Source organism: Falco biarmicus, chromosome 3, assembly GCF_023638135.1.
Source record: "Falco biarmicus isolate bFalBia1 chromosome 3, bFalBia1.pri, whole genome shotgun sequence".
Classification (NCBI taxonomy): Eukaryota; Metazoa; Chordata; class Aves; order Falconiformes; family Falconidae; genus Falco; species Falco biarmicus.
The window spans coordinates 44,946,322-44,968,978 of record NC_079290.1 but is presented as its reverse complement, the minus strand read 5'-3'; the positions used below and the strand labels follow the sequence as shown (position 1 = coordinate 44,968,978).

Genomic DNA, 22,657 nt, shown 5'->3' with positions numbered 1-22,657 from the left:
AAATCCCAGACTAGGCGGCAGTGTAGCACAGCAGGTTTAAAACCATCGTGCAGTGCCTGTTCACTCAGCAGCAGAAGCTTTGAAGATGAGCAGTGTGATAACATGACAGTACCCTGCTGGCAAAGGTGTCGTGCCACATGCTGTTGCTGGCTATACTGACCAGAAAAGCAACTCCGGCAGCTGCAGCTCTAGGTGCCTTGGCCAGTGCTTGTGTGCCGAGTTTGCCTGCAGGCACCGTGACTGAAGCTAGTTCTTCTTTAACGGACTTAGCTATTCTGAAAACAAATTGGACTACACCACAGAAAACACTTAATTTGGAAATATTTATTTGTAGGCAAGTGAGCTGTGAAAATATAAATTTCTTGATAAACTCTCCCTGATGTATCAACATTGATGGTACACAAGGCAATTTCTTGCTGTGCTCTGTTCTTTCATGGGAACCAGAAAATCTCAAGAAATACTCAGTTTGTCTTTAAAGCACAGCACTAATGATCTTGTTACAAGTTTACATCTGACACAGGAGCAACTTCCTCTGTGTTTGCAAGTGTTTTGTTCCTCTTGTGAAATAAGTTCAAGCAGTAACTCATTTGAAATTTTAACAGGAGACTTGTAGCAGCATACAATAAATTAACTATTAATTCAGAGGATCATTTTTTGAACGGTAACATTTCAAAACAATTAATAGTGATTTTTCATATTGGTTCCATCTTCAACACATTAACTGCACATTACATCTTTGTATTTTCTATTGATCCATCTATTATACCAGTTTATTCCATTCTCCTGCTTACCAATTGCACCCATGAGCCTGAATTTATTGGAACAGTTAAATGACATTTAATGCACTGTAGCTGGGAAACAGAGCCAGTAGACAAGCTTATTATTATACTAATGGAGTTTTTCAATTACATCTCACTAAGCTCAACATTATCTTACAAAGTATCCTCAAACCCAATGACAGGTGGGACAGTTTAATATCTTTTGAGCTGTGTACAGTTCTGATCTGTTTGCTTAATGAACCTATAGTTTCAGACATTGTTTTTCTTTATTTCTAAAGAAGCTTAAATGTTTAAAACAGTCATAAACAAAACAAGCAAACAGCAAAATTGTTCTGGACTGTGGAGGTAGTTTTCCTTTCAGACATCTGAAAAAGCAGCAGTGCACTGCCCCTATTTCTGAATAAATCAGAATAAAATTAGTTGAGCACATCCTTCTAGGAACATCATACTAGTCTAAATAAGGACAACTCACCTAATTTCTGTGGAATTATGCAGTTAAAAAATGAATTCTGACCGTGGATTGAAAGTTACATTTTGGAGACGTAGGAAAAACCCCACCCAAGATGGAACTTCTCGTGTCTTTGCTGAGAAATAAGAACAAATGCTTTAATGTCTGAGTAAATAGAAACACTTGATCTCAGATATTCCTGACTTAAATTGCTGATGATTACCTTTGACTAGGACTTTGTATAAGTTTGAAGAAGATTAGACAAACCCCAGCCCACCAAATCTTTCCCAGTTCAGATGATTCCTCTTTTTTTACGAAATTCAGCTGGCAGTCTCACTGGAGAACACTTTGCCTTCTGGAGGGTGCAAGGCAATGTTCATGCTTTGGCACCCATTCTCCTGTAGATAAACAAATACAGAACAATGAACCTCGTTTCGTCCAGTGAATAAGCAAGCAAAAGCTGCCAGTCAGCCGGAGATGAGAAAAAATACTTCCTCTGCAGTTGAATAACTCCTTTTATGTTCACTGAGCATGTGAGCAATGACACATTTAATTATGTTTGGCTTTTTAGCTATAGGAAGAAATGATGGTCCACCTTATTATTGGTACCATCAACAAGAAAACAAATCTCTTTGGGAATATGAGGAGTTTTACTTGTGAATATAGTAAATATAGTTTTAGCTGTATTAGCTTAGTTCTTGCTGGTTTGAGGGAGGCAAGCATGCAATCGGGCTCTGTTGCTGAGGCTCAATACTCTTAGTAAAACTCATTGCAGAGGTGACAAAACCTCTCTTGAATGTGAGCTATCCGTGCAGTCCAGATGCTCTTCTTTTGTAACAGAGCTTTTCACTCTCTCACACTCTGCATTCATGGAAGCAGTTTGCATCCCCTTCCCTTGAACAGGGGAAGGCTCATGGTTCCTCGCTGATGCTGGAGCAGGGAGGCTGCTGGCCAAGGGAACTCCCAGAGCTTTTAATTTTCGTGATCTGGTGGCATAGTTACTCGGCTCCTCTTTTGTTGATGATCTGGTTGAAAGAGGGGTTATTGCAACAGCTGCTGCCTATGTAGCACTGCCTGCCTATGTTCTTTGTCACAGAGCCTGAAAAGAATATATTACCAGAGCCAACAGTTGTCTTGGGTTGTCAGTCAGTCCTCCAGTTTGGAGAGAGTTGAGGCTGGAGAGTCACCTTTCCCCTGTCCCCCCAGCTTTATATTCATGAGGAGTGTTCTGCAGAGGTGTCAGGAGAAGCTGCAAGCAGTGTTAGAAAGCAGACAGTAGACCTTGCTTGGGATTCAGCAATGAGCTGAAAGGGATGACAGTTTGGTCTGCACCTTTCTGAAAATCAAGTAAACGTATCCCATGGATCATGTGTTGCTGAGAAATAGGTACACCAGTCCAAGTTTCATCTTTTCAAAAATCTCTGTTATTTTTAGTTCTACGATTGTTTCCTTTCCTGTCACGTGCTTTTTCCTCAATACCACATCTGTTCTCCCAGTAATAATTTCCACAAATTCAACAAGCCCTTTAATATCTGAGGTCTTAGCATGAACTGTCCTGGGCCTTGTATGGAGTTTACTCCTATAAGACTTAGAAATGATCATTCTTTGCAAGTAAAGAGAAAGCCAGTCTTTGAGTAACCTATCTCAAATTAGCATTATTGGCGGCTTAGCAGTTATTAATAACGTAATTATCTTTCCCACAGTCACCTATGCCAATTTGAATGTATGAAGCTACTTTTTTCCCCCTAAAAGAGACCTAAATATCATCTATGTGGATAAATTTGGGGTTTGCACTCCAGATTCATTTGCTTTAATTTTGTTTGAAATATCAATGAATGAGGTTGTAAAAGCACATATCTTTTCTATGGTCTGTCAAGATCAGTGTGGCTTAATGTTAGGAGTATTTAGATGTGGTTCTCTCTGAATCATTCTGGTTTTCATGTAAGAAAATCCCTCTGGACTTTACACAGAATTTCAATGCAGTCCGCTACTGGAGGACATCCAAGATCAGAATATACATCTAGTGAAGACATTAAATATCTATCTCAGCCTAGTAACGTGGCAGAACAGATTGAAAAAGGATGAGCATCCTCTTAGTGGCTTTTTGTTTTCCACTTTGATTGTTGCAACTCTTGGTCCCTGGTATTTTTTCCAACTTTAATTTCTATACTGTTAGTGCCACTGGGAACTATTGGTGAGTTGAGAAAATCAGAATGGCTTGTCTGTGACATTCAAGGTGACGTTTTTTAAAAAAGGGTAACAAACTGTCTAGCAATCACTGTAGATCTATGTTAGCTGAATTAGGAAATGGTTTTCAGTACCAGGAACTTGGCAGGAATTTGACCCAGATCATTTCAGTACAACCTTGGTGATAGGAATCAAAAAGTTATTAATCCAGGAGAGGTCTGAATTATTTGTTATGGGCAAATTTATGTAGAGGGTTTTTTTCTAATGAGCAGTTCACCAGCAGATCAAGCACAGCTTATCTATTATATTTACTTTCGATAGAAATGAATACAATATAAATATAAATGTATAGACTTCTTATGTAAATCTGAAACTATAGACTTCTGCCTTTGATGGCAGTACATTTCTTGCATTTGCTGTAGAGCACCTGGTGTGGTTTCCCTTACCAGTTTTTAAGAAAAATAAGGAGAAATCATCCATTTCCTTAGAGCAGTAACTGAAGAACAGAGCTGGGGTGTTAATCTTTTTTGCAGAAGATAGCATTGATCATACAGTTTGTGGGTGTCATCTCATCTGAGCTGAGGAGGCTCAGGTTTTACTGACTTTATTATCAAAAGTCATTGATTTTTGGTGAAATCAGCTAACAATTAAGGTGCTCAGCACAAGATGCTTGATACCTTTCAGGACTGAGCTATTTCTATAACCCTAGATTTAAAATGCCTCATCGGTCATGAGAGTGAACGTGATATACAACACTTACTGGCTGTTGGGTAGATGCTATAGTCAGCATTCTTCTCTCACACGAGCACAAAGTATTTATGTTTGTATTTGCATATATAGTGCCATTAGTGAATGGTGAGTTTTGTCATTTGTCTCTGTTATATGATTAATTGCCTGAGCACCAGGGCTTTTCTCAGGACTTTTCAGGCAACTCTTGTGTATTCCCTGATTGGCACATCTGATAAATTCAGTAATTAAACTGTATGGTGCTATCTATGCAATTGCTTAATTTTATGTGTCCCATTTGCTTATCTGTGTCTCCCCCAAAGCTTTAAGTGTGGACAATAGAACTGCTGAGTGTTCAGTATGGTGATATTTATGTGTCCACCCATGAAGTTTGCTAAATTTCCATCCTTTGACTGCCACCCTCACTCACTCACCCCCAATCACGAACCCGTCTGTCGCATTCAGGAAGCAGCAAATGTAATTCACACTCCCAAATGAGACTCTTTCTGCTATAAATGTATCCTTCTCTGCAGTTTACCTCGTTTTCCTTTCTGCCCTCATGTTGAAGAGGTATTTCGATGTTTTTTTGAGAAAGCTAGTGATTTTGTTAGCTCTTTCTAGCTGTTTATCACCATCACTTCCAAACACAGGCCAGGTAGGCCAGTCAGTTTAGGATAGACATGATTTACTTGAATTACAAATGTAAGAAAAGTTGTGTGACTGGTTTTTCATCTATATTCTGCAGTGCTACCCTCCCAAAGACAAGGGCAACCTAGAGGGTGTTCTAAAATATTAGGAGATGTCTTCATGTAAGCTTCATAATTGCTTTGTTGGAGAGGGTTATTCTGTTCCAGCCTTACAGCCAATACAAAATTCACCTGGTTTGTCAGAAAAGGAAAAAAGGAACTGGTTTTTTTATTTTTTATTGCTCATTCATTTGAAAATGACATAGGAATATTCTTTATAAGGACTTGTCTGAGGAATCTGAGCAAGGCAGGTTAAGATGCCAAGTAACTAGGGAAAGTAACTGGAAGGCACAGGACAATTGAGCATTAATCTTTTATTTACATTTTCTTCTTTTATTTACATTTTTATTTTACATTTATTGAAACAAATGCTTAAATATTAATGAAATTGTTCTGTAAGGTAGATGTAGATACATCCCCATTTCAAAACCGCTGTCTCGCTTTTGGCAATATTGGCATTTCTTTTATTAACTGCTCTTCTTCAGGTCCGAGCTTGCTCATCCGGTTTCACATCTTCTGTACGGTACCTTTCTTGCTATTCTAGCATGTGCAAAATCCATGTACATGATACCTTTGCATACCAGTTGCAAAATAGCCATTGTTTTAGCTAGTCTTGCCAAGAAAGTCTAAGACTTTCTTGCTGTCTTTTGTTCCAGCTGTAGAGTCAAATGAGATGCCAAAATAGGTGCACAGTTATGACATCAATGAGATTACCTTTTCATACTTTACAAAAAGGTGAAGGCATTTGATGAGAGTTATGAAAATGCTGGGGACAGCAGTGGAACCACCCTCGTGGGTTTCAGCGTGCCTCCTGCAATCCCTACGTGGCACTGATACTGCTGCCTTGTGAAGCACCAAAAGCCACCAGGCTCTGTCACTGCCGAGTTGTGTTACTTGTCTTGAAGTCCATAAGGAATAGGGCATTTGGTTCTTTGACCATACTGCTCAACAGCAGTTTAAAAATGCTGGTAACACTCTCTTCTTGTGGGTAGAGCCATAACAGGAAAGGGATTATGGGAATCTGGTCCAAATGCCACAGGCTGAGGGAAGAAACACCAAAACCTACCAGAATAATAATAGAAGCTCCATAATTTGCAGTTGTTGGGCTGAAGTTTGCTGTTAGCATCTCTGCCAAAACAGACTATATTTACTTGGGAAAATTAGTGATTTGTTTGGGTGCAACAGAAGAGAAACGCATGAAGCAGCTATAGCAAAACTGTGTGGATGCATGGTTTGTAGAACAGCTGTTCCTGATTAGTCTAAGTGGAAGATTGCAGTGCAAAATAACTTTCAAGCTTAGACAAACCATAAAGCATACTCTGATGTTAATATCATACTGAACTTTCTGAAATTCATAAAGCGTATTGTTGGAACTAATTAATATGCTGCTTTTTTAATACTCCAAAGACCGGAAGTTAGTAGTTTGATAATTAGGCTGTGTTATTATTTAGACACATATTGGAGATTATTAGAAATGCTGAGGTACCATGCAGGTCAAGTGTGCACCATTATTTGAGCTATTTAATGCATTTTAATGGTAGCTGATAGGGTGCAAAGTGCTTTGTAAGCCAGACAGAAAGGTTCTTTTCCATTGTACATTAAATCTGTAGGCATAAATAGATTAACGTTTTTCTACTTCAGTTAAAAGAAACTGAAACCTTTTGTATGATGCTGTAACAAGTAACCGACTGCTGCTGACAGCGGAATCTCCTCGTGACTAGGTGTTATTAGGCTTTTCAGGAATGAGTTGTCATTTTGTACTTTGTGGGAGGGTGGAAAAGAAAGGTGTTTTTTAACAGTGCTACATCATGTCAGATAGCTTTGCAGAAAGCACAGTTTCTTAATTTTCATGGGCTTAAGTTGAGCTGCCTTTATCTTCTGCTGCCTACTTTCTGTTCCATCTTCATCCGCTGCCAAAAGGTATTCAGCTCTGCCTGAGGTCTGTGTCAAGAAGGGCTTTGATACAATCTTCTGTCAAATACAAGCTACAGGATGGATGTGCTCTGCAGTAACAGAAGTAACAAAGCTACAGAAATTTTAAAATATAACAACAAAAATTTCAGAACAATTTGTAAGCTGTCTGCTCCAGACTTGAGTTTTTTGACATTTTGGACACTCATCCCTGCAAATCAAACCTTTTCAATATCTCAAGTAAGGAAAACTTATGAAAGTGGTAGGAGCAACCTAAAAAGATTTTTCTGCCAGCACCTCCAACTACTCCACCTGCCAACTGTTTCTCATGAATTTTCCTTAGTGTTAGCATGTCTCCAGTGCTTAGAACTTAAATATTTTTTCAGAAGGGCTATGTTGCAGATCCCTATGGGAGAGGGAAAGGATAACGAATCCTCAATTGTTTCAGTGGTGGTTTTGCCCTTTTTTGAGGGGGAATGGAAACTGATGCTGACCTATTCAGAAAACAGCAGCTTGCTTAGGAGAGACCAGACCTCCAGCTCTAGGGATAACATAATACAGAGGAAAAGAAGAATTGTTTCCAATGTCAAATTTTAGAGTGTTTAGAAGCAGGTCTTCCCTTTGGGTAGGTTTTTAATTTAAATTGCTGCATGGGAACCTCCACTTGCTAGGGAAATAGATCATGCATAGACTCTCTTTGTGCAGAATCATTCCTCCTAGGGCCTTTTTGGTGGGTGTAACCAGGAGAAGCTCTTACAGGCTAGTGATAAGTATGAGACAGGAATGAAAAATTTCTGCTCCTGTTTTCAGTATCTTTTACATCTGTAGAGGGTACTTAACAGAAAAGTTAAGTGTTATTTTGACCCACAGTATAAGACTTGTGATTTGTAATGCAGGGTCAAGTTTCTAGACTGTGCTATCTTTTATCTTCCTACAGGTGTGTATTGGCTGGCATACACTCTAAGGATGCTGAGAAGATTAACAGTTAACTTCTTAACCAGTTTTATTTAACTGTGAATACAGAAAAAAAAATCTCACTTGTATCTTTTAGAGCTTCATAGAAAAAACAACTTGTTCCCCTCTTTCTCTGCATAGGGCAAATGAGAACATAGGCCCTAGAATGATGATGAAAACAGAACAAGTGGAGTCTAAACAGTGTTTTCTAATGCTTTACGTGATGGCATTCTTTGCACTAGTACATTGTGACTAGGGATGCATATGCATCATGATTGAATAAAGAAAGGATTTGTAATGGGGAGCCAGCTGAGAGATACTTCTTGAGGGGAAGTCAGTGAATTGAAGCTAGTACAAACTCTTTCACCAGGCCTGAAAAGTTTTTGTTGTGTGGATACTAACCTTTATGATGCTAGCTGTGACCAATCTGTCAGTGTGAATGTGGTGGTCAGTAAGTACTGGGGTAGCGGGGAGAAATGACTGGAGGTATCCAAAAATGTTGACGGTGGAACAATATGGGATCTATGTGGTTATCTATAGCTGGGGGAAAGAGAAAACTCTACGCTCTGCAAAAAACGGAGCAGAAAGAGCTCATCTTCAGGAGCTGAAAGTTAGTATGGTTTGAGAGGTTAGTGCCTTACGTAAAGCCAACAAGAAGTGCCGTGTCAATGCCATATAAGCACAGATTCCAGATTTCATTTCTGCTGTCTTACACTTACCACAGCAACTTCTATTAAATACAAGAACAATTTGGAAAAGCATTTACAAGCAGGTTTTTTTTCTCTTGAGATGGAAGACTTCTGTTGTTTGATGGTTTTGGGGCGGGTTTTTTTTGTTTGTTTGTTTTTTGGTGTTTTTTTTTTGTTTGTTTGTTTTTTTTTGTAAAGGAAAAAATGCTTAAAAGCTTTCACCTTTATCCTCCTGTTTGTATCTGCAGTGAAGGGGAAGACCATGAAGCTGTTCTGGATGTTGTAACTTTTTTCCTTCTCTTTTCTCCCCTTCATAGTTTTCTGACATTTCTTAGATTTGTTAATTTAATTCATTCCTATATTTATTTATTTATCTATTTTTAGTGATGCAGATTTTTTTGGTTAACTTATTGGTCATCCTAGACCATCATGTGTTGGTAATTTACACCATTGCACCAGTTACACCACTGAGTAATTTACAATCCATGGCGGAAAAAATTATCTGTGATTTTATAAAAATATTTTCATTGAGATATTTGTTGTTGAAATTACTTACTTAATAACTTTTAGGAGCAGCTGAAGGTCACTGGCTAGTGTGGAAATAGCTTGTGTAAGCATTGCAGAGATTTGGCAGTGCTTATGAATTTGTATCTATATGTATTCACATATCTATATTTATATCTGTCAATAAGTATTGCCATTTTGACTGCAAAATTTTAAATCAAAAGTACAGATTCTATTTGTTAAAAGTCAATAAGGGATGATACAACATTTGACATGTCCATTTATGCTGGTAGTACATCTTGTGTACAGAGCCCAACAGAAGCTGGCAGTACCCACAAGTCTTTTGGTGTGTGACAAGTCTGTTCAATGTATTTGGTTTAAAATAACTATGGGAATTTTGTGTTAGTTGTCTGATTGAAAGGTTTTAAGGTCACAGTCATGCAATGATCTTTGCATAAAGATAACCAGGGAGATCACTGTATTGTAATCCTAGTGTTATATTAATGGGGAAAAAATGGTAGGAATGTTCTAGTGCTGCTAGTACTATTGTTTGCAGTTTTTAATTCTCATAGAATATCTACGCATATAAATCTACAGATTTAGAAAAAACAATAAATCTCATTCAGCTTTTTTATCCCTATAGCTTATCTCAGTCCTTCCACAGTATTTTTGTGTCCTCAGTGATGTACACAATTCTTTCAAAATTTAATTTCACAAAGTCTGTAACTATGTTGGAACGGCAACAGAAGTCAGTTCAGGGCATGAAAAGATGTTAGCTCTTCTTTCTAAGACAAAACCAGAAAATTGACCTATGCAGTTCATTAGACCTTCTGGAGGAGAGTAGTGAGTGATGGAAAAGTAATAAGTTTCCAAGTGGTAGCTCTGGGAATATTGAGAGCCACCAACAAGAATGCAAACAGCTGGGATTTCAATTTATGCCATTTAATTTCCAGTCATTGATATGCTTTAGTGTACATGAGGACAAATATTCTTGTTATTATGGTGTTCGTAGGGGAATATTATATATAAAGGCCTGAGATTATGTTTTTTTTGAAAATGCATACAAAAAAGTTCCTAGTCTCTGAGGTTTCATAGGGAACTTTGAATATTCATGACGTGGCTGCTTCACCACTTCTTTATTCTTAACTTACAGTGTAATGAACTATAATGGAACCAAGCATGGCATCAGATTCCTACAAAAGTGGAAGGAATGTGTTGGGGAGAGAATACCCTCTGCTTCAGTGCCATGTGGATTTTGCAGATGACTTGGGGCCATGGAGGGAGTCACAGTGCAGTATGGGGATGCAGCTCTACAAGTTTCTTTTCCGCTCCTGATTCTTTAATACTTGCATGCACGAACTAAAGATGCTTCCCCTGTCTAAACAGAAACACATTCATTGAATCTGTCATCCCTGATATATTCGGTCATGTGTTTAGTCAGGTTCTTACTTCTATCTTGCTGTTTTTCAGCCCAACTGAAGCAGCAGAAAGCATTCAGTGATATATGTAACAATGTGGAATTGATGCCTGCTGGATTTGTGTCTCACCATTCTTCTCAGTTTGACAGTTTATTACGTTTCTTTTCTCATTCTCTGCTGCACATGCATTCCTTCTATATTTCTCTCTCATGTATATACACCCTTCTTGCCTAAAACCAGATGACAGGCGTGTATACTGAATATGTAAATGAGTTCATAATTTCTATAGATGCTGCATTTTGTTCCCATTAAGTGAGGGCATTAAAACAAATTAGAACATTACTTAATGTGGTGTAAAATTATTACCATATGAGCAGTCAATTAACAAGATAAAATTTGCAATAATGCCTTAAAGGTGAAATGTGAGAGCTTTTAATAAAAAAAGAAAATGGAAAAAAAAAATCCTTCCTGGTCCTCAAATCATTATCAGAATATATCAGAATATACAGACAAACAACCATGACAAGTACATTTTATTACAGATGCCTTAAAGATCTCTTCCTTCAATACTGCTTTATCAAGGCTTAATTGTGTGCCCGTCCTCACTAAAGCTCATAAAGCTTAAGCAGGGAAGACAGCTCCAAGAGGGCAGAGCCAGGGGGGTGTATCGTCAGTGGGTGCAGAACTTACCTCTCATCTTTGGGCACTAGAAGTGACCTCCTTTTCCGATATTTCTGACTCCAAAATTAATCTGAAAGCATCAAATCCAGAGATGCAGGCAGCACAGGTGATAAGATGGCAGTTCTCCCAGGACCTGTGACGGTCAGCCTTTTACCCTCGGTGACAGGGGGAGAAGTGCAGGCGCTTGCCATCACTCACTGATGAGTGTCTTTAGGGTGCCAAAGGTCTGGCAATCCACCTAGCAAGCCTGAAGTCATGCCGCTGGTGGTGCCTTCCTTATTTATGTGTTGACAGTTTTATTTTATTTTTATTTTTATTTTAAGTACAACTCATACCATAGTTCCAAAGAACTTTAAAAGAAGGAGGTGATGCATTGCTTGGGTGCGTCTACAAAGATGGTCCAAGGTGCAGGTCAGACCCTGCACATGGTGTGTGATCATCCCTCGCCACAGCTGGATGTCTGTGACTCTGCCTGACTTATAAGAGTATTTACCAGAAGTCCACTTAGAAAAAATACTATGTAGAGAATGTGTTATTTTTATTTTATCTTCACTCCTGTGGTATTTAATATGATTCCACTAGAAATGTTCCTGAGTCAGAAGTGTGTTTTTCAGTAGACCTGATTATTAGCGTTTTCCCAAAGGTGCAGAGTTTTTAATGCTGTTTTAATGTCCTAGCCAAAAAAATGTCCTGCATACAGAAGCTATAGGATTTCCATGACTCAGTTCCTTTTTCTAAGTTCTGTAGGTTTTTCTAAATCACAGAATGTTTCTTTAAATGCATTTAAGGATCTGTAAAGAAAAGGGATTTGTTTAGTGGTGCTTTGTTCTTGTATATACATGAAGTCCTTCGTTTCTGTGTATGTTCTTTTTAGCAGTGTGCATGCAAGTTTTTATTCAGCCTTCTGCATTGTTGCTGTTCTAATGCAGGCTTCTGGTGTTCAGTGAAGATTTTGTTCTTTATGAATAAATTCAAGTCCTAAAGACAACCTGCCTGATTAAGAGTGCATGAGCTTAAAAACAGTAACTGCTTTCTCTTGTACAGAGTAATTTTAGCAAATATTTACTGTGTAATAGTTGCACAGAGAAATGAATCAGTCAAAACCTTTGCTAAATATCTTGTCCATTCAGCATTATTGTTTATTGCAAGCACAATTCCAAAATATGCTGGAAGTTGTACAGAAGGATAAAGAAACAGTCTCTGTTTGAAGAAGCTTAAAACCTAAATAGATGATGTACAAATGATGAGACATAGAGCCCAAAAAATTGAAAGTAAATTAACAGTAAACTGTAATTTATGTCTTACTGGAATTAAAAATGAGAGGCAGTTACTGACACTGTTGCTGTCCAAGCTTCAGTGAAGGGGTAAAGCTAAAGTATAGTGGTAGCAAACGTGTGTGCGTGTTTAAAGAGATGACTACAAAGAGTCTGTTACAAAACATATAGATTCCTTTTGATACTGGTAATAACTTTTATAATATCTGGCACATTGCTTTTCCTTTGTAGATGAGGTTGCAAATTAAAAATGTATTACCTAGATTGACAAGCAAAGTGCTTCCTGATCATAAGACTTGCAGACTCTTAATGTATGGTTGCTATACCTCTTCGACCTGTACAGGAAATCAGCAGGATGTGCCTGACTAGGAGAAAGATCTGGATTTCAGGGCACTAGCTGTGCATATTTATTTATTTAATGTCTGATATTTTTTAACATCTCCCCAGTGCGGCAGCATCAGGCTGTAGAGGTGCGCGCTTGTAAACCTATTTGCAGATGTTATTGTATGTGGGTTGTGGAATGCACAATTTGACGTAGTACGCTTCTCTTCGCAGATGTCTTTGTCTGAAGGATTTGATTGAATGAGTTGTCATATCAGGAAACTCAGTAAGTCAATTTGTTATACTGATATTCCTGTAAAATATGTGAGGACTGAGCCAAAAGCTGCTGTCTTCCAAGAGGTGTTTCAACAATCCTGTCTGATAAATCAGATTGAATTGCATTCGGTAAGTGCTGTAGCTTGAATTTCCTTCCACTCTGACTCTAGCTCAACTATGAAGACAGGGTTATACAAAATCTCATCACAAACCACATGGCTTGAAGTGTGAGAAAATGGAAAAGAAAGAGGCAGAGGAAGAGGAGGATTTGTTTGATAGTTATCAGCTATGCAGCCATTGGTCCTGTAGATCTGTGCAGAGTATATGTGGCTGAAGTCTTGAGAAAACTGTTCCATGAGCAATAGGAGTAATTAAAATGTCACCTGCCCAAAATTGTGAATGGGAACAACAGTGCCTATTGAAATATACTTAACTATTGCCAGGGACCTGGCAATTTCATTCTTTTGTTCTGTAAGAAACACAGTATCTGAACGGACTATGAGTAGAAACAGCAGGTATCTGTACCATGTTAGCTTATGTCCTATCTGATAAGGGTATCACTGTATAGCTTTATATGTTATTGCATTATCAGTATGTACTGTGAGGGACTGGAGTGCAGAACAGTACCAGAAGATGAGTAATTAATTACTTTATTGTATCTGAATCAGAACCTGATGGATAAAATACGCCCATCTGCAAAGTCCTGAGAAATGTGTCATTTTAAGGTTTGCAGACCCTAGAGGAAGCCTGTGAGCCTTGGCCCAGAAGTGGGAAGACAATTTACAGACCATCTGAGGAGCACGAAACTGCCTTGTGTGTCTGTGGTTGACCCGTCTGATCCTTACTTTCTTTTTGACGTTGGCATCTGAAATACAGTTTTGCAAAGAGGATATAGGCCTGTGTAACCCAGAATTAACTTTTTGCATTCCACAATGCATGGACTTACTTTAGAACTGAAGTGCAGTACAGTTGCGCTTCAGCTTCTTCAGTCGTTTATGTACTATGAGTAATTTTGATGATGGGTTTTTAAGATCAACAAGTACTTGAATAGTATTTCTGGCTTCTGCTATTAATCACTTTATGGCCTTAGATCTAAAATTATTATTTACCTTTAGGAGGAATTCTACTCATGATGCATGAATTCTTTGCCACCTTAGTCATTCTTTAGGTCAGGGTCACTCTGCCTGGAAGATTTCAACCTCACTTGGGCATAATCCTTGCTACAGTTTATATACAGCTTTTCTTTAATTTTTGTTACTTTGGATAAATAATTGAAGCTGGTTAGGAATGTCACGATAAGGATATTTTGGAATTAGAAGACGATTGCATGGCAATTGTATAGTTCCAAAAAACTATGGTTTTCCAGCAAACACAAGATGCAGGATCTATTGCAAGTGAGAGGCTGATTTGACTGGGAACACAGAATTAATCAGGTGCTTACCTGGGATGTGGGAGATCCTGTCAAAGCCCTGACTGAGATTAATGAGAACGGAAGGTCATGGTTGGGTCTTTTCCATCTTGGGTGAGTGCCCTAAGCACACAACTATTTAATGTCCTTACAGAAGGATGAAAAAGGGGTAGGTGGTGGAATAAATCCCCCTGTTTTTATGGGTATTTTTGAAGTCTTTTCCCTCTCCTTATATAGATACAATTTGTGTGCAAGTTTTGGTCAGATTTTCATGGGGTAAGACTTTGCATTTAACGCCATCTTTTCACCAGTTTCCCACACATATGTATTATAACCTGCTGCGCTCGAGAACTATTGTTTATGTTCTTCCAGGCTCCTCCCATTGTGGTCTTAATCCTGTTTGTAACCGTATGTCACTGAAGAAGCTGTACGTGTAATTAGTAATAGTGATGTGAGCAGATTTTAGCCCATCAGACGGACCTTCCTTTTGTTTTTATTCCTGAATGGCTTTCAGAAGAATGCTGTTTTCTTAAGTAAAAAAGGTAAAGTTGAATGTATCTTAAGCCTGTTGAAAGTATCTTATCTGAGTGAGAGAAAAATAAAGATGTTCTCAGAGGGTGTTGATAAAATGTAGACAGCTAGCTAACATAAGTGAACAAAAACTTTTTTCTTTAAATGGAGCTATGCCAGTTTATGCCAGCTGAACTTCTGGTGTAAGCGTAGGTTTTTCCATTTATACAATTCTCCTGATCATAAAAGGAATTGGGCTAATCAAGCCTAAATTTTTGATGCTACATAAGAGGACCTGCACAGTCTGTCTCCGTGCATATATGCTTCCCCTGCACTTCTTTCTTCCCAACTGATTGCAGAAAGATCATCTTTACAAGGGAAAATACAGTTTTGACCTTCCACATCCTGCCTTCTCCAATGGGATTTCCAGCCGGACCATCAGGTGTGAGCCAGATTTTCTTTCATTATCAAGAATAAAGCAAACATTGTTACAACGGTATCTGATCATCAGTTACCATGTGGAAGGTACACTGGGCTTTTACTGTCTCGTGTCATTGGACTCTAGTGACCCAAAAGCAAAATGGTTTGTTTTGCTATAAAGCCACTCGGCATCTCCTCTTTGCTTTTCAGCAATGGTGAATGAAATCATGGGCCGCATTTAGAGCTCATCTCTATTGACCAGGTCATTGTCCCCATGCAGCCGTTGTTGGTAAAACTGCAGTGCAAGAAAATGGGACCTCATCCCAGGGATGCTGTGTGAGGGGGAGGTTGGCTGGTAGCCTGTGCTGCTCCTGGGTAGGGAGGCTGGCAGAGGCATATGGGGGAATTGCCCTGGTCCTTTGGCCCAGTTACCCGGGTGCCTGAACTGAAGAAGGAGGCTTCCTTAAGGATTCTCCCCTAGAAGGGAAAGGCTTCAAAAGACGTTTGCATGGCAGAGTGGTTGTTGGAGAGGCAGGAACACAGCAAGGCCTGGGAGCGCGCCCAGAACAGCACAGATGTCTCTCCAGTGGATCACTTGAATCATGCCTAGGTCATTGGGGCAGTGGGGCTTTTGCTTAAGCATTCCCTGTGGAATTGCTTTCGAGTGAAGTTTAAGGCAGGTGCCTGAGCACAGCTAATACCTCATTTTCAGTTTGTTCTGGTAGTGTAGCATCTGGGGGAGATCAGAGGAAAAGTGTAGCTTTTACACCAATCGGTTTTCATCAGCTTCCCTCACCTGCAGAGGCAAAATATATATTGCACTGTTCCAGCCTCTGACCCTAATTGTAAACCTTTACTGTTTCCCTTCTTTTTTTCTACTGTATCTTTCTGATTTCTGCTGGGTGTAAATAGATGGTGCTTCTGAGAACTGTCAGGTACCCACTGAAGTACCATGAATGAAGAGGCTTTGTTGGTGATAATTCCATTACTTGTAATGGGCTTTGGAAAGATACATGCTCTTTCTCTCGTACTAATTTGTCCTTTCTTCACTCTTTTAGCTGGGCCTCCTTATGACTTTTTTCACCTATCCTTTCTTCACTCTTCCCAGTTTCTTTAATGCATTGCAGAATTTGTTCCCTCTTCTCCCCCGGCTCCTCAACCACAGCCTCCCCTAATGGAGCCCTGTGACCAAGAAAGAGTTTTAGAAAGAATAAAGGGAATTATTTGCCCCTTTTAAGTTTATGTTTTTCCTTTTAAATTTTTCATTTGTGAGATTAGAATTAATTATTTTTCACTATCATTTTACTGGCTTTTTACTCACTGGAGTTATTTATTTGAAAACAGAGAATTTAGAAAAGCAGGTGTTGATAATTGTTGCAAAAGTCATAGTTGCCTGTGTCTTACTCTGCCGCATGATAAGTTTGGCTTGGGAAATTCTGAGTTGGGGCTGGAGATGTTACCCTGTTATCAAGAGCAGATGATAGCAGGATTGGATGCTTCTATTATTCCTGCATCTCCTCTAGAAGCTGTTTGCAATGCTACAGAAATAGGGGAAAGAGAAACCTTTGTAGCGGGAGCATTTCTTTACTCCTGGCTGTTAGGGTTTGAAAAATGAATATATTCTACTTCCTTTCAGCCTTTCTGCAGGGGAGCATCCTCTCTCTCCCTTAGTCTGCCCAGCCACATGGCTTGTTTTAAAGAGACCTTGATGCTATTTACATATTACAGATTGTTTCCCCCATTCTTGACACTGCCTCTGAAATTTTGGTTTTAGATGCCCTCTTATTTTCTGTCCTGTTGATCTCTACTGTGAAATACTAGGAGGGTGTTGAGTTTTTCTCTCTGCTCCTAGAAGACGTAGAGAGGAGATTTTTTCCCCTTACTGATCTTTTATATAACACTTTCTCTCCAGTCCATGCAGTTTAGCTGATCAATGATGTGGCAAAACAGCTATAACCTGTGAGTTTGTAAAAAACCTACATGCTAGAAAAGGTTTGTGTAGCCTGCTTGCCAGGCTATTATGTATAACCTCTTCTCAAATAATTCACGAAACACCAACACAGTATTCATAGGAGAAAATCCAATTGACTCAATTTCTTTTGCATCATTGACAGACTAAGCATGCACAGCTATTTATTTAGACGACACAGCATGTTTTGTAACAAAGCAAAGTAGTTATGTCCTCTAAAAAGCAATGACAACAGTGCTGCAGAACATACGGATTCCCCCATCGTATGCAAGGTGGAATTCTAATCTGTACTCAAATCAGTCACTGTGCTCTCATCCTCAGTATCATGAAGGGTTAGCTTATTTTCAGTGCAATACTGACCTATGCGTTGTCAATATAGCCCTGAAGGCTGAATCCCTTCTTTGAATTTTGAAAATACAGCCCTCGTTTAAGTGTATTGGTTATCAGCTTTTGAAGAAGTGATGCTATAAGATGAACGCTCTTAAGGCAAATATCATCCCTGAAAATCACCTCTAATACAGTTTTATGTACAAGGTGAGAGCCTTCCAGAAGACTGAATCAAATTAATTAGCTCTAGCTCTGTAGCACTGCTCCCATCTCACTGAACTGACAGCTGAACTGAAAGGCATGCTCAGACTGCACAGCACTGTTACATTATTCTGCACCTCTGGAGGAGTCTCAAGGGTCAAAACCAAAGAGTATCTCTGCTGTCAAAGGGAAAAAATGGGCAGAACTTGCTGCTTTCTGAAAGTTCCTAATGCTGTTTCTCACTTTTACCCACAATGTGAAGGTTACTGGGAAGCTGTAAAGGGCTACAAGCTTATATACATTCTGCTTCAGATTTAACGTTATTGCTGCCCTTATGCAGCTAATAAGTGAAGTTGTGGGAATTAGGACATTGTTGCAGCCAGAATCTTTTAAGTGGTTTCTAAGAGATTCTTCTATCAGCTTAAATGAATAGCTTCTGCCTACCCACGGTAGTTTAATTGGTGTGTGCTGCCTTCAGAGCTAGCCTAATGCTGACTGTATGGGAAGATACTTCACCTTCAAGTACTAAATACACAGTTGGTGCACCTGCTTATACCAAGTTGCAGGTTAAAATGCTTTCTCAGCCAGGGATCTGAATATAGGTTTGAACAGGCAAGAACTGATGCAGAAGTTATTGGAATGAGGGGACAGCCTGTGTGGTGATGTGCATTGTGGGTTTTAGGAGAGGATGCCATTAGAGTGCCAGGAAGGTCTTTAAACTTCTTAAACATATGGGAAAGAAAATTCCTTTCAGATTGAAAGGAAATAGTTAAGAGTGAAGGATTCAGAACTTCAATAGTTAAATGTTTTTTAAATTCAGGGCATCAGTTTCAAATGAATTTGCTTATTTGTTTTAATGCTCTAAAATATATTTAGATACATAGAGACATTAGAATTGTATTGGTTTGTGTGTATATATATACACATAGAGATTATAAAAGTTACAATTTCAAAATTGCTTCATTTCAGGCAGCCTGTGATTTTTTCTTTTTTTTTTTCTTTTTTTTTTTTTTTTTAAAGAAAAACACCTCGAACCCTAAGCCCAGCCTAGATTAGAAAAGCCCTTTCAGGATTCTGCATTGTGTTTCCCTTGATGATCGTGGTACCTGTTAACCCCTGGAAGTACCCAAACAACACATGACAATTTTCACTATCGCAGATTGTGGTTATAGTCCATGTAATAGAATCGTGTCTTTCTCAAAGGCTCTTGATTCTTAGCACAAAGATTAGTGACCTCTGAAAAGTGCTGTGAAAAGAAAAAGTTGGGAAGTATAAGTCACTAAAGGTGCAGACAGTCCTACAGGGCAAGAAGGAACGAGAGAATGATGCAAAATTACAAGGTGAAGAATTACTTGTAGTGAACTTTTGAAAGATATGCACACATTCTCTACTGAGTTGTGCGTGTGTATATATACAAATGCCTGAATACCAATGTGTTCTGAGTTCATGTGGTATGATTGATCTTGGCCATCATACGAGTCCTAAAGGACAAATAAAGTTTTTCCTTGACATTCACTTCTGTACTCAGATCTGGCAATGAATTAGTTTTTATAGGCATTTTTCATTTCCTGCACTTCTTGAGTGGTTACAACCCAGAACAGAAAAAAGTGGAAATAAAAATGAACTAGAATATGTCTGGAGTCATGTAACAGTCTCATTCGGGAATGTGCTTTGTAGTTTGGAGGGAAACTATTCAGAGGTGGTTATGTGGTTGAAGGTTTTTCAATGATGAAAAGAATCCTTGAGATATTTGTCACCTTTTTTTTTTTAAATAAATGAGAACAGAATCTTTCTAGAAGAATCTAATATACTAAATATTTCAATTTGCTTGATATAGTAGAAAAGCCAAATAATAAAGAGACTTGTACTGTAAAGTACAGTAGAGGATGAATCATGAACGGAGGAGTAAAACAGCAGAGATGATACAGGGCCGTTTCCTTTGGCCAGAATGATTTCTGTAGGGGAGGCAGAGAGAGACTTCTAGGCAAGGCCTGTAGTGACAGGACAAGAAGCAATGAGTTTAGTCTGAAAGAGGGTAGATGTAGACCAGATGCAGGAATAAATTCTTTATGATGAGGGTGGTGAGACAGTGGAACCGGTTGCCCAGAGAAGTTGTGGATGCCCCATCATTGGAAGTGTTCAAGGTCAGGTTGGATCTTTGAGCAGCCTGGTCCAGTGAAGAATGTCCTTGTCCATGGCAGGTGAGTTGGATGAGATGACCTTCAAAGGTCTCTTCAAACCCAAACCATTCTGTGATTCTATGATTTTGTGAATAACAGTCCTTGATTTCATCAGGGGCACTGAAGGAATGGAGAGAGAGACGCAGAGGAGAGGAAATGGTGCTGGGGCAATATATTGAAAAGTTCCTTCACAGCATCTCAGTAGTGAAGGATAGTAGTAATAAAATATTAGGCTATGAATCACAGCCATACAGCAGAAGATCATAATAAAATTTTCCTCCTTCTTTACCTGAACAAACCTGGAATTATTGGACCACTTGGATAGGAATTGAGCACTTAATTGAGTATTTTTTTTAAGTCAAAAGGAAAGGAGAGTTAATGACAGACTAAAGTTGATAGCACTTCTCAAAATCTATTTTAGTGGGATTTGGTTTTGAACAGAACGTAGGAACCAGTTATGATTTTTTTTTTCTTTTTCTCAAGCATCTTACCATAATAAAAGCCAAGCTGAGAAAACAGAAGAGATGATGCTGTGTCCACATTCATCAGGCTCTCACAGGTTGTACTGAAACAGGGAGTTAGCAGCCCTCTCAATAGACAGATAACTGCTATATTGCTTTTGGAGTCTGTTAAATAATACATATTACATATGTTAAATAATACATAATACATAGATACCTTACTGGCAGACACCTTAAGACCCATTTGCCAAGAATCCTGAAAATACCTTCAAAAGACAAGCCTAGAATTCATGGACTTGGTAGAAACAGTTTTGGCACATAACAATTTTCCTCGTGCCCTTCTCCTAGCTAAAGTGATCCTGTGTAGCAGTCAGTAATTGCCTCTCTCTTTTCTCACTGTCCCACAGGGGCAGACAAGCTTTTCATCTGTCTCCTTGCTAGATTTGCTCTGCTTCACAGAGGCCAGCCATTCTCTTCCCACAATCAGTTATCTAAATGATTAACGTAATAAAGTTAAACTAGGTGCAATTGTTCCCAAATTGTATTTAGCCTGAGGGTAAATTTGGCATGGAAGTGGAGCTGGTATTTCCAAACTCCTTTTTTCTTTTATTTTAGGTCTATCAGTTGCTTTACTTTGAGTTCTTTTTTTCTTTATAGATGAGACCCTTAGGTCACCATAACTCATTCCATGGACCTGTAAAAACTCAAGATCAGAGGTAGTGGCTTGCCTTAAAAGCATAAATTATTGATGAGATTGTTAAGAGTTTGTAATAACTGGTCAACAGTATAGCAACTCAGCCAGTGCAAACAGTTACTGCTGTGGTCTTTAGAGCTGGCAAACATTTTGTGAGTGATGTTTTTGTATTTCTTTATGGGCAGAGAATAGGGAGAACAGATTTTAAAATATCTGTGGTTGAATAAAATTGTGGCTTCTCCTGGCTGAACTGGCTATTTAGAAGAAGAAGAGCAAACTACCTAAGTTTTAGAGCAGTCATATCGGTAAATAATTCTTTTTTTTGCCTTTCCTGTTGACACAGATTAACACTAGCCAAGTTGTCCCTATTTTTCATAATTACTTGTGTTTCAAATGTTTCTGCTCCAAAAATTCCACAAGGCTTCAGTAAGTCGTAGCCCTGTTGTACTAAAAGCTGAGCAGAGCTGTACTGAGACAATCCCTGACCTGGTTCTGGTGGTTTAAATGGAAACTTCATCAAACTGGTGATTGTACTAGTGTAACATAAACTAACATGTAAGCAGTTCGTGCAAAACCCTACACAGAACATTATTTCTCTTAGTGTAGCCATTTCAATTAGAGGTAGGAGTTAACTGAAATAGATTTATTTATATATGCTTAAGCTGTGTAGGTAGATGACTCTGCACTGATGGAGCAAAGAATCTTAAATTGCAAAATTAATTAGTCCAACAGAGTGTTGCATTTAATCTCATCCTATAATATTGCTGGGAATGAGCAACTTCAAGGGAGAATATGGAAGAGGAGGGAAAAAGAGGGATTGGAGAAAAAATGTAGTGGCAATTTGAACTTGCTTTCTACTAGTTAGTCACTACTTCCAAATAATATTTTTTTTCCTTCACATGTGAATGATGCTGCTAATTATGCTGGCTGCCTGCTCAGTCAGGCTGGGCTTGTTTCCCCAAGTGCTTGTGTTTGGTGTGACTGTGCAGAACTTGCATTCAATTATTTGCCGTAATTTGGGGCACAACTCATCTTCTAGATGATTCTTCATGCCACAGGTGTTGAAGTGGTTCCTTTTGTTTAGCAAAACAAAACTGAATTCTAATGAGAAAATTAATGTATTGGAAAATGACTCCAAATGGAATAAAATTGCATTTTGCTAACTAATTAAATTTATTTTTCATCCTTTAACATAAAAAATATAATCATTTCCAGAGCCTGGTATTTCTTCACTTTCAAGGCCTTCGGGGGATGTATTGGCACTTGCTCTCTATCTTGCTCTTAATTCAGAAGTTTGTTTCAAATGGAGACGTATTTCCTTTGTCTCAAAGATTCCTATACTTCTCTTTCTATTACCAGGTTTCTTTGTATCAAGAATTCTTGCTTTCCTTTGCAATCTGTAGAGCTTTTGTGCTATACACCTTCTTTTTTGGAGGGTTGTGGGGTTTTTTTGTAGGGTTTTTTTTGTGGTTTTTTTTTTTTGTTTTGTTACACCATTAAAATGCAGTCTAACTTAAATCAGTCAGGTGTTAAACATCTAATTTGAGTTTTCTTTGATTCTTGTGTTGGTGGG

General features: G+C 38.6%; 1 protein-coding gene across 2 annotated transcripts in view; it reads left to right on the top strand.

The window, feature by feature from the left end:
- NKAIN3 (sodium/potassium transporting ATPase interacting 3) overlaps nucleotides 1-22,657 on the top strand; it is a 367,375-nt gene that overhangs the window by 49,846 nt on the left and 294,872 nt on the right. The gene's annotated exons all lie outside the window — the stretch shown is intronic.